This window comes from Erythrolamprus reginae, chromosome 1 (assembly GCF_031021105.1).
Source record: "Erythrolamprus reginae isolate rEryReg1 chromosome 1, rEryReg1.hap1, whole genome shotgun sequence".
Taxonomy (NCBI): Eukaryota; Metazoa; Chordata; class Lepidosauria; order Squamata; family Dipsadidae; genus Erythrolamprus; species Erythrolamprus reginae.
The window spans coordinates 88,642,796-88,656,233 of record NC_091950.1 but is presented as its reverse complement, the minus strand read 5'-3'; the positions used below and the strand labels follow the sequence as shown (position 1 = coordinate 88,656,233).

At 39.8% G+C, this 13,438-nt stretch overlaps 1 protein-coding gene across 2 annotated transcripts in view; it reads left to right on the top strand.

The window, feature by feature from the left end:
- The window catches only part of RGS6 (regulator of G protein signaling 6), a 319,358-nt gene that overhangs the window by 274,907 nt on the left and 31,013 nt on the right, over window positions 1-13,438 (top strand). The window lies entirely within an intron of this gene.

Here is a 13,438-nt window from a genome sequence, read left to right as displayed (position 1 = left end):
ATTCCCCAATTTTTCTGGGTTGGTGGCCCAGGAGGTGGGGAGCGGGGAGAAGAGGAAGAGGGGATGATTTTGTGTGAGTGGCATTCGTGCACACAGCTTTGTGGGGTTGCGATTACTCACCACTCATGCAAATAAGTCTATGCGCTGGCCCACCACTCACATGGCCCATTTGCGAATAGGGAAGGGGCCGATAGTAGGCCACAGCCTGCAGGTTGGGGACCCCTGCCTTAGAGAATCTACAAGGTTATTATGAACATGAAATGTTTTGATAGCCTTCTCTTCACCTTATATTTGAGAGAGAGAGTATGTTGCAAAGTCTTAGAGGTCCATCAAGTCGGCTCCCAACTTAAGTACAGGAATCCAAATAAAACACCTTTGATATGTTTGTTTAAGCAATTATTGGTTCCTTTGATGTATTGATTGTATAATTAGGAAGTTTTCCACACTGTCAAGGTTCCAGGTAACATCCAAACTAAATCAAAATCCAAGTCAAAGTAGTCCTCAAAGTTTCAGTTGATTTCCAGAGCCATCATGACACCTACACAGGGAAACCTGGATCTGAGTTTATCACTCAGTTTGAAAGTTTTCCCCCACCCAAAAACTTGTCACATTGCCCACTCAGATTGTGCCAGTGTGCCCAGCCCTTCCTTTGCTTCTGCCCATGGGTGAGTATAAGGTGTCCTTGAACCACTTGAAAGAAGGCTTTGTGGCTGCATCTATTCACTCTTGAAATCCCTCCTCCCAAGTTCCTAGAAACATCAGGTCTTCTACAGATAGTGTGGCAAGCCGTTAATTTATCACCAGCTTGTGCCCTGGGTTGACACACACTTTCAGGCAGTCACCGCCTTTCTGTAACTTAAATGACTGTACTTCAAAACAGCAGAGAACAATTTGGAGATTAGAATAGAGTAGAGTAGAACGGAACGGAATGGAACAGAACAGAACAGAATAGAATTCTTTATTGGCCAATTGTGATTGGACACACAAGGAATTTGTCATTGGTGCATATGCTCTCAATGTACATAAAGGAAAATGATATATTTGTCAAGAATCATAAGTAGTGTTGGGCGAACCAAGCCTGCAAAGTTCGGGCTCATTATTATTATTATTATTTATTAGATTTGTACGCCTCCCCTCTCCGTAGACTCGAACTTTTTTAAAAGTTTAGGTAAAGTTTGGGTTCAGGTTTGTCTGAACACCGCGAAATGCCGCCGCCCGGGAGGAGAGTGGGGAATCCCATCGTGGGATTTCCCACCTCCTTTTGCTTGCGGCACTGCAAGCAAAAGGAGGTGGGAAATCCCACGAAGGGATTCCGGGGGCGGGGCTTTGATGTCACGGAGACTACTTCCTGGCCAGCTGAAATGGAGAGGAAGGAGTATCTGTCACGTCAAAGCCCCGCCCCCGGAATCCCTTTGTGGGATTTCCCACCTCCTTTTACTTGCAGCACTGCTGCGGCATCCTTTTTTGTAAAAATAAAAGGAAGCAAAAGGAGGTGGGAAATTCTCCACCTCCTTGTTTATTTTTACAGAAAAGGACGCTGCAGCGGCTTGCTGCAAGCAAAAGTTTGGGTTCGGATTCGGGTTCGGGTTCGGTGAACTCACCCGAACTTCACGGCAAAGTTCGGGTAAGTTCGCCGAACCCGAACTTCGTTGGGTTCACCCAACACTAATCATGAGGTACAACAGTTAATGATTATGGGAGTCAAATAAGCAATGATGAAACAATTAATATTAATAAAATCATAAGGATACAAGCAACAAGTTACAGTCATACAGTCATTAGTGGGAGGAAATGGGTGATAGGAATGATGAGAAAAAACTAGTAGTAATAGTAGTGCAATAATAGTAGTTACTATTACTGCACTACTATTTAGTTAGCTGAAACTACCAAATGTTGTATTTCCTGAATATGAACATCTACGCTGAAAACAGATATCATGGGTAAAACCTAACATCCTCTGACTCAAATTGTGATCTGAGTTTATATGTGCAAGTATATACACACGCAGGCCCACATTCATGTGGTATAAAGTGGGCAACATTGCTAAAAGAAAGTATAGATAATGCTAAGGTAGATAAGATTATCCAATACTCTAAAGAGAGTAAGCCAACATTTTCCAATTAGATACATTTTTAAATGTTTCATTGTTCATGGATGATTTTTCAAGGCGGGCCTCTACTTAAGCCGCCACTTCCTTTGGCTCCCCTTCTTTTTCCTGTTGGGTGCCCTTGCTAAACCCACCAATCTTTCCTGCTGCATTGGTCAAAGTGGGGAAATCAGCGGCTGAAGCAAGCAGGTAGCAATTGGAGTAGGCAGGTGAGCAATTACAGAGACTCTTTGCAATCACTTGCTCAGGTGTGGCTGCCAGGAGAAGAGAAAGGCTGAGTAATCATGAAAATGTGGTGGAGCAATTGCTGCCTCTCTCACTTACCTCCCTTTTTTTTTTTTTGGTTCTGGATGGCATGGAGGAGGCTATTAGATTAATTGGATAGAATGCCCATTACTATGGTACCTGGAGGGAGATCTCAGATGAGTGAGTGGGAGGATGAAAGGGTTACGTCATCCAGTTCAACCGAACAAATGAATGGACACAGTTGCTCGCACACTCTCTTGGCAACATCTGCAGCCAGATTCTCCGCAGTGCCCAGAGACAATGGAGAAGAAATATTTGCAACTGCTGCCACTGCATTCTTCCCTGGTTAATTCCGCCTCCAGAAATAGCAATGGAACTTCGCCTTTATATACTGGTTCATAGTGCTTTGCAGCTCTCTTTAAGCAGTATACAGAGTCAGCCTATTGCCTCTAACAGTCTGGGTCCTCATTTTATCTACTGATCCTCCCCTGCTTTCATTAGGACACACGACTCCCCGTTTGGTTGACTTCTGCTCCCAATGCCAGATGGGCCTGGGACTGGGTCATTCTCATCCCCCAGGCTCTTCAGACTTTCCTGGGGTGACATGCCATCCCACTCCTATGGCTTGGGTTCCAGCACCTCCTTCTCTTCTTCCAACCAGCTTCCAACGGAACCCTCAGAAAGACATTCCATGTCAGTCCTACAGTCATATCAGATAGAAATTAGGAAATAATTAGGGTTGAAATTAGGACTAAAAAAAATTAAATATTTTGGAATTTGGTTATTGAAAAACCCAGCAAAAATTGAGGAGGTGAATTATAGATTAATATTTGTTTTATTTATTTATTTATTCATTTGTCCAATACACAAATACATAGGAAGAAAAATAGACATGTAGTAATATATATAAAGGTAAACTGAACTTAGAGGGGAGGATATATGAAAGAAAGAAAATATATATGATAAGTGAGAGAAAGGAAAGACAATTGGACAGGGGATGAAGGGCACACCAGTGCACTTATGTACGCCCCTTACTGGCCTCTTAGGAACCTGGAGAGGTCAATCGTGGAGAGTCTAAGGGAGAAATGTTGGGGGTTAGGGGTTGACACAATGGAGGAAAATGTTGAAACAGATGAGGAGTTGGAAAGAGAAAAAGCTAAGGAGAATCTCTAAAATAAGAGCGTTAAAAATGATGATAGTTCCCAAAACGATGTACCTATTTCAGGTGCTGTCAGGGGGGGCTATCAACATTTAAGTTTAAAGAGTGGGACGAAAAACTTAATTACTGGATTGAAGAAGATAAGAGACCAAGAATAAGGAAAAAGTGGTGAATTGCTAATGAAAAAGAGGGGGGGATGGGCAGGTAACACAGTCATTCAGTCTCCACCTTGTCAATTTCCTGGTCACCCTATCAAACTGACTGAGAGAAAGTTACCAAGTTACCAGTTTGCCACAATGAAGAACCATGTGCCCACAGCGCCACACAGCAACATCTCTGGAATGCCCCCCCCCTTTTTTTTGCTGCCTATCCTAGACTTCTTTTCAAAGTTGCTGTTTTTTTCCATGTAATGATAGATCCTATGTTCCTCTGTTGGCTAAGAGGAATGTGTTAAAATTTGAGCAGTATAACAGGGCCAGGATAAGATAAGGAAGCACAAGGGAAGGTGGGGTTTGATAGAAATCGAGGGCAGTGTAACATCTCTGCTAAAAAAAGCCGGTATTAAAGTGGTTAAAGGTCTTGGGTGTAAGAACAGCTACAGCACAGCATGGTTTTTCAACCTTGACAACTTTTAAGATGTATGGACTTCAATTTCCAGAATTCCAAGCCAGGACTTATGGTGCTTGACTTGGATGAAGGGATAGATGGGGAACTCTTCAAATTTGCAGATGACACCAAATTGGCAGGAATAGTCAACGCTCCAGAAGATAGGTGCAAAATACAGAAGGATCTTGACAAACTTGAACAATGGGCGCTATCTAACACAATGAATAGAATAGAATTCTTTATTGGCCAAGTGTGACACACAAGGAATTTGTCTTGGTGCATATGCATATGAAAAAGGTAAGGTTCTACATTTAGGCAAGAAAAACAAAATGCACAGGTACAATATATGTGGTACCTTGCTCAACAGTAGTAAGTATGAGAGGGATCTTGGAGTCCTAGTGGACAACCATTTAAATATGAGCCAGCAACATGCAGCAGTTGCCAAAAAAAGCCAACACAATTCTAGGCTGCATTAACAGATTACGTGAAGTGTTAATACCACTTTATAAGGCCTTGGTAAAGCCACACTTGGAATACTGCATTCAGTTTTGGTTGCCACAATGCAAAAAGGATGTTGAGACTCTAGAAAGAGTGCAAAAAAGAGCAACAACCTGCCCTGAGTCCCCAGAGAGGGGTGGCATATAAATCCAATAAGTAAATAAATAAAAACAAAGGTGATTAGGAGACTGGAGGCCAAAACATATGAAGAACGGTTGCAGGCACTGGGCAGGGCTAGTTTGATGAGGAGAAGGACCAGGGGAGACACAATAGCAGTGTTCCAATAGCTCAAGGGTTGCCACAAAGAAGAGGGAGTCAACCTATTTTCCAAAGCACCTGAAGGTAGAACAAGAAGCAATGAGTGGAAACTAAACAAGGAGGGAAATAACTTAGAACTAAGGAGAAATTTCCTGACAGTTAGAACAATTAACCAGTGGAACAGCTTGCCTCCAGAAGTTGTGAATGGAAGTTTTTAAAAGAAGATGTTGGATAACCATTTGTCTGAAGTAATGTAGGGTTTCCTGCTTAAGCAGAGGATTGGACTAAAAGACCGCCAAGGTCCCTTCCAACTCTGTTGTTGCTGTTGTTGTTGTTGTTGAGTCTTCGGAGAGGAGCGGCATACAAATCTAATAAATTGAATTGAAAATTGAATCGTTGTTGGGATGATAGAGTACAATAGAATTTTATTGGCCAAGTGTGATTGGACACACAAGGAATTTGTTTTGGTGCAAATGCTCTCAGCGTAAATAAAAGAAAAAGATACATTTGTCAAGAATCATGTAGTACAACACTTAATGATTGTTCATAGGGGTCAAATAAGCAATGAAGAAACAATCAATATTATTATTATTATTATTATTATTATTATTATTATTATTATTATTTTATTAGATTTGTATGCCGCCCCTCTTCGTAGACTCAGGGCGGCTCACAACAATAACAAAGACAATGTAAGAACAAATCTAATAATTTAAAAAACACTAAAAACCCCATTATTAAAAGCAAGCATACACACAAACATACCATGTATAAACTGTATAGGCCCGGGGGAGATGTCTCAGTTCCCCCCATGCCTGACGGCAGAGGTGGGTCTTAAGAACTTTACAAAAGGTGAGGAGGGTGGGGGCAGTTCTGATCTCCGGGGGGAACTGGTTCCAGAGGGTTGGGGCCGCCACAGAGAAGGCTCTTCTCCTGGGTCCCACCAAATGACATTGTTTAGTCGACGGGACCCGGAGAAGGCCAACTCTGTGGGACCTAACCGTTTGCTGGGATTCGTGCGGCAGAAGGCGGTCCCGGAGATAATAATTAAAATCTTAGGATACAAGCAACAAGTTACAGTCATACAGTCCTAAGTGGGAGGAAAAGGATGATAGGAATGATGAGAAAAACTAGTAGAAATAGAAGTGCAGATTTAGTAAAAAGTCTGACAGTGTTGAGGGATTTATTTGTTTAGTAGAGTGATGAAAACTGGGGAAAACTGCTCTTGTGTCTAGTTGTCTTCGTGTGCAGTGCTCTGTAGTGACGTTTTGAGGGTAGGAGTTGAAACAGTTTGTGTCCAGGATGTGAGGGGTCAGTAAATATGATGAGGATATGATGATGATGACTGAGTTACAGCATTTCAGATGCAGACTATTAACCAGCTTTCCAGCAGTCATTCCTTTCTAGGGACTTCTGGAAGTCTGGACTCTTTGCAACAGATATTAAATAACTTCTTCCCTTCTGCTTACAGTTTAGATTTGAGAGCCGAGGAATGTTTGCTTGACAATTAGTTCTGATGCAGTCTTGATGGCAAATGATAGTAAATACTGGGTGCGCTACATCGAAGGCCACCGCTGAAAGAGCTAATCAGGGTTTTCTTCCTGAATGGGTTGCCGAAAGCCCAGGTGACACTTATATGTAGGCCATAAAACAAGAATGCTCCAAAATGCAGAAATGCTCCATCCATCACATTGATTTGCGCAGTCACTCCAAGAGAGCTGCAGCACCCGGTGGCTTTTATGGCATACAATCTCTCGACTTCACACCTTGAAGCAGCAGGCACAAATCTTTGTAAGTCACCCCCTTCCCACCCCCTTGATAAGCACACGTACTGTATGTCAGGCTCAAATGCAGGCTTGTTCTGAAAATAACTCTGCAACCAAACCCACATTGAGGGGCTGGCCGTGGGTTTCAAGGAATACAAAACCACATCCACAGCATACATTCTTTTTTTACTTGAAACTTTTGTAAGATGTGACCAAATACATAGCATGGTGCTGACAGTTTCTGGAAGGAGCTGACAAGTTTGGGCTATAATGTAGAATGCTTGCAATTGTGAACAGTTTGAATAAAGCCACATCCTGTCCTTCTCTTGAATGCCAGAAAAAAAGGAACAAGAGCTGCATCAAAAAAAAGTTGCCATATTTCCACTACACGTTTAACTTTGTGCTGATGTACTTTTTTGGTTTTGTTTTTGCACAGGGATATATCAGCAAAGTTTAAGAGTCTTGGCTAGTGATAAGGTTAAAATTAGGATTCAGATACGACTGTGATAGTTGGGAGGCCTTTTGTGAACTATATTAATCCTGCTTTTCTGTTCGTAAAAATTCACACTTGTACTGTTCCCAGGTCAGTATGACCCGGACCGAAAAGGGTTTATCTTAGGTACTTACATTTGGTCTTTTTGAAACCGTTTTTCACTGGGAAACTAGTTTGAACATTTCTGCACACAATGAAATGAAAATTGAAATGAAAAAATTAATGCTTATATTTTTATTATGCTCATAAAATCCCCCACACACACATTTTTGTGATTTTTTTTTCAATTTATAGATAGTTTAGCCTGCAAACTGCGTACAATTTTAAATTATTTCTCAGTCTGGCTATATTTATGCAGACTCTGCCCTCTGTTTCCTGCACATTTTTCTTTTTCACAATCCCAATTTTTGGTAGTGATATATTTATTTCTCTCACCCCTCCCTCTGTCTGCCTCTCTCTGTGTGTCTCTGTCTCTGCCTCTCTGTGTCTCTGTCTGTCTCTCTGTCTCTCTTTCTCTCTCTGTCTCTCTCTCTCTCTCTTTCTCAATCTGTAAATGGTCCCTGTCAAAGAGCCATATATAATGTTGAAATATTTCTTCTCGTAATGAGTTTCGGCTTTTGCTTTATTCCTTACGTCATTGACTCCACCTATGTCTCTGTGTGCATATTTTGATGAGCATGAAAGCTCTATAATGAGACTAAGGCTGATTACAAAATAAGCAATTTAGTAAATAACCCCACTCTCTGTGACAGTTTAAAATTAGCTGCTCATTCTTTCTGTCTTGCCAGAAGTTTTTGGTTCTTGTTTGGAGCCACAAAAAGACAACAACAAAAGAAAAAAGGAAAGGAAAGGAAAAGTGGAAATTGTCCTGGGAGCAGTTAGGCTAGTGCCTTCCCATCCATCATTTAAGGTTGAATGAGAATTCGCCTATCTATTATCTAAGAGGGGAAAGGAGGAGGAAAGCCCATACTTGCACAGGAAAGAAAAATGAGGAATGCTTTTATTGTTGCTTTGCCAGGCTCCATTAATTGCCCAATACTCCAGGCAGAGATAATGTTGTCTTATTTTAAAAGATCCAACTGTTTCCAGAATCCTTGTATAGAATTTCCAAGATGCTGGACGGTTGTTTAAGTGCCCTTCTGTTACTTAGCCTGGATCATCATTGTAGCTTGCTGTAGGAGACAGAAACTGGACCTCTTGTTGTTGTGGTTGTTATTGTTTTATTCATAGCAAATGAGATTGATATGCTGGATTTTGTATCACAATATCACAAGTCAAACACTTCCCAAGCGTCTAGGACTATGTGATGTATTTTCATATGATGCGCACAGATCCAAGCATGGTGGCCTTTTGCAACTGACAGATCGTGATTTTGTCAATGTTTATTGTTTTCAAATACTGTCTGAGGTCTTTTGGCATAGCACCCAGCGTGCTGATTACTACTGGAACTACCTGTACTGGTTTATGCCAGAGTCGTCGTTGTTTGATTTTAAGATCATGATATCGGCTAAATTTTTCTTGTTATTTTTCATCAATTCGACTATCACCTGGTATGGCGACATCAATGATCCACCCTTTTTTCTTTTTCACAGTCGTGAGGTCTGGTGTACAGTATTATGTTTCAAAACCTTGTCAGTTTGAATTTGAAAGTCCTTAAGTATTTTGGCATGTTTGTTTTCAACTACTTTCTCAGGTTTATTATCTCACCAGTTCTTTACCAATGGGAGATGGTATTATTATTAGAGGGGCGGCATACAAATCTAATAAATAAATAAAATAAATAAATATTATTATTATTACAGTATTATTATTATTATTATCATCATCATCATCATCATCATCATCATCATCATCATCTCCCCATCTTAATGAATATTTTCCCTAAAGATGTGACTTGTATTGTACAGTGGTATCTCTACTTATGAACTTAATTCATTCCATGACCAGGTTCTTAAGTAGAAAAGTTTGTAAGAAGCAACAATTTTTCCCATAGGAATCAATGTAAAAGCAAATAATGTGTGCGATTGGGGAAACCACAGCGAGGGTGGAGGCCCTGTTTCCTCCCAGGAGATTCCTAGAGAGGCCCCATGGAGGCTTCTCCCTGCCTTTTCCAGTTACAGTTTCGGTGGCTTGGGTTTATAAATGGAAAATGGTTCTTGAGAAGGGGCAAAAAACTCTTGAGCCCCCCGGTTCTTATCTAGAAAAATTCATAAGTAGAGGCGTTCTTAGGTAGAGGTGCCACTGTATTCAGAGTATATCTTAAGCAGACTTGAACGTACCACTTCTGTGGTCATGATTTCCTTTCAGACTTTTCTTATTGTTGCATTGACACCTTTCTTTTGCTCTCTCTAGTAAGTGTTGCTTACAAATGAAGTCATTTTGTGATGCTAACTGTACAGTCTGGGGAAAAATAATAGCATAGACTCTGCAACTTATGAAACATCATTGTGGGAGGAGGCAAGTATAGAAAGCTAGTGAGCACAATTGTCTGCAGGCTAGGAATAGCATTTTTATGGCCTCCTGAATGACCAAGTTCACTAGCCTTTTTAGACTAGGAAGCGTGGAAAGCTAAGGAGTGCAGTTGTTTGGAAATTAGGATGCAGTTTGGAAAAGCAAATGCCTGCAGGATGGCACAAGACATCCACTCTCTGTATAAAGCCTTGACATGGATTGGTTAGGCATGACTGTCAGCAGCTGTAGAACAAAATAACTTACTCCGCCAGACTTGAAATACTTCGATTAGACAACTTACAACTCTGTCATCTCCGTTCTGACTTAACTATAGTTCATAAAATCATATACCAAAATGTCTATCCTGTTAACGACTACTTCACCTTCAACCACAACAACACACGAGCACAAAATAGATTTAAACTAATTGTCAACTGCTCCAAACTAGACTACAAAAAATATGACTTCAGCAATAGAGTAACCAATGCCTGGAATGCACTACCTGACTCTGTGGTTTCTACTCCTAACCCCAAAACCTTTAACCTTAGATTCTCTACAATTGACCTCTCCCCCTTTCTAAGAGGTCTGTCGGGGCTTGCATAAGTGCACCATTGTGCCTAACATACCTGTCCTACTGTTCTATTGTCTTCTATCATTACTTTTTATCATTACTTATCTAATGTTTTATTTGTACAAATTACCATCCTATAATTGTTTGACAACTAACTAACTAGCTAACTAGCTAGCTAGCTAACTAACTAACTAACTAACTAACTAAATAAATAAATAAATAAATAAATAAATAAATAAATAAATAAATAAATAAATAACTCCAGAGAGGGGCGGCATACAAATCGAATAAATAATAATAATAATAATAGTAATAATAATAATAATAATAATTTTAAAAAATAAAATAAAAATAAAAATAAAAATAAATAAAAAAATATTATAAATAAATATTTGTAATCAATGGAGGCCTCCCCAAGAATGGTGGAATGGAGAGATGCCCAGATCTATTGCCTGTGGCAATTTCCATGCATTGGGTCAGCCATCTAGCCATACAAATTCTCCCGTGGCATATTTCCACATGCTGGTGGGGCCTTGTTACCTGTACCTGATCTCTCCCACTCCTAATGCACCCCACTTTACTTACTGATTCTGCATACTCACTTAACAAAGGTAGCCAGATGAGCTGGAGGTGAAGTGGTCTCACGACACCTCACTCAATTCTGGAGTGCATAATATATACAAGACTAAGCTATTACTGAAGTCATCATTCAAAATGGAGCCATTGGAGACAGCAGATCCATCAGGTCCAGGAAAAGGATCCATGCTGAGCCGGGGACAGCTGGGTGTCCTTCTCACGGTGTTGCAAAGAAGATTGCAGCTACTGTACCTTCCTAAATTGTATTCATGTGCAAACCATTACTACCTTACTTGTGTCAACATTTTGTCTGAAAAGGTGTCCCTGAAACTTTGTACTCTGAAAATGTCTCCAAGTCATTCGTTGATTTCCTTTTAGGCCTTTTCTTCATTAACATGCCAAGCTTAATAAAGTGGTAAGCAATTTAGAATAAGTCCATTTTAGAATCTATTTAAGACAGTTGCTGTTTACCAGTTCCCAGATGCACACACATAATTAATATATAGGTCTGTGCATGTAGCTATTCATCATATGGATCTACATGCGTGAACACACTAATGAACAAGGAGAGACACTCCAGACAACTTGTCCAAACAACAAAGCTGTGGCCAGATTGGAACACTGATTAGAGGCTTTGATTGGAACTAGGAAAACTGTGGTTAAAAATGGCTTCAGCTTTAGCTACATAGAACTTCCATGGCAACTGTATGCCTGTTATCTCTTAGGCCAACTTACTTATTAGGTTATTTAAAGATTACTCCATGTATTGCTCTTTAGACAGAAGGCTGGCTATAAAAGCAATAAATCTGGCATGGCTGGTATGGCTACATTATCTTGTAAAGGTCCACAATAACTGATGCCTGCCCTGACTATTCATGAACAACTGCATTTAATCATCTTTTCAATTTCTCTTAATGCATCTATGTTCATGTCAAATTATAGCAGAGGGGAAAATAAAAAAGATTTGGAAAGATCCAGCACAGTTAGATTGGTGGTATCACCAATTAACAACGTCCCTGGCCACATATATGAATGTGTAGGATTATTATATATGCATGTTGTTGTGTCTATTTTATATTAGTTTTAATAGGGTTTTAGAGATTAGATAGTATTTTTGACTTCTTTTATTGTTTTGTAATTCTTTTATTGTTGTAAACCGCCCTGAGTCCTTTGGGATTGGGCAGCATAGAAATCAAATAAATGAATGAATGAATGAATGAATGAATGAATGAATGAATGAATGAATGAATACATACATACATACATACATACATACTTACATACATACATACATACATACATACATACATACATACATAACATCAAAGTAAATGCAACAGAGCCTATTTTCAGACCAAAAATGCTATCAAATCTAATAAATTAAATTATTATTATTATTATTATTATTATTATTATTATTATTATTATTATTATGAAAAATCACTTGCCTTTGAGCCTATTTAAACCTAGAATGAAATTCAACATAATAATGCTCACAGAGCAAATTTTCAGCTATAACATAATCATCATGTTAGGTGGAATATAAATTGTAATCTATAAATCTAGATTAAAATACCAGATGGCCTGTCCTTGCGATATCATAGGCTATCATAGGTCAAACAGTTGTGTAAATTGTGTTAAGGATATTATGATGTCTATATTATGATTATTGTTCTTGGACTATGAATAGCAACATGGCAGACCAATGCTAATTTAATCTCAAATGCTACATGGCTTGTGATGATATCTCTTCAGCGCCATCCAACCATGACTTATTCAATCTCCTTTTTCCTGTCAACCCATTTACTTTTCATTCAAATGGCTTTGCAATTCAGTTCTCATTAATTCTGTCTATAACCAAACTACTTCGACATATTTCATTTATACTGGACCCAAACTTTTGCATTCAGGCCGTAATCATCCAGTATCCATTTCAGTTACAGTCTTTGTAAATGCTCCATTCTGGTTCCTTCAGTCTCATTTCCAGATAACAAAAATTGGCAAACCTACTTTCTTATAGACAGGCATTTTAACTTCTTTCAACAAATATTTATTCAGTGTAATACAATACTGTACTGAACCACATACTCTGCTCTATTTTTCTATCAGCATTTGCATGCCTTAACATATCTTGCTCTATTTCCCCTTTTTTTGTAAACATGGTGGTGCACAGATCCACCTATTTGCTTTAGTTGTTTTGCCATTTAGCTATAATCTGCAAAAATTATTTCATTTTCACTGTCAAAACCAATTCCCTATTTCTTAGTATGTCTTAACTAAGCCTAGGTTCGCCCACGTCTCTCCAACACTCTGTGGCTTGCATTGGCTGCCGATCAGTTTCCGGTCACTATTCAAAGTGTTGGTAATGACCTATAAAGCCCTACATGGCATCGGTCCTGAATACCTCCGGGACCGTCTTCTGCCGCACGAATCCCAGTGACCGATAAGGTCCCACAGAGTTGGCCTTCTCCGGGTCCCGTCGACGAAACAATGTCGTCTGGCGGGCCCCAGGGGAAGAGCCTTCTTTGTGGCAGCCCCGGCCCTCTGGGACCAATTCCCCCCAGATATCAGAACTGCCCCCACCTTCCTTGTCTTTCGTAAATTGCTTAAGACCCCCATATATTGCCAGGCATAGGGGAAATTGAGACATCTCCCCCAGGCTTACATAGTGTTATGTATGGTTTGCTTGTGTTGAATGGTTTTTAAA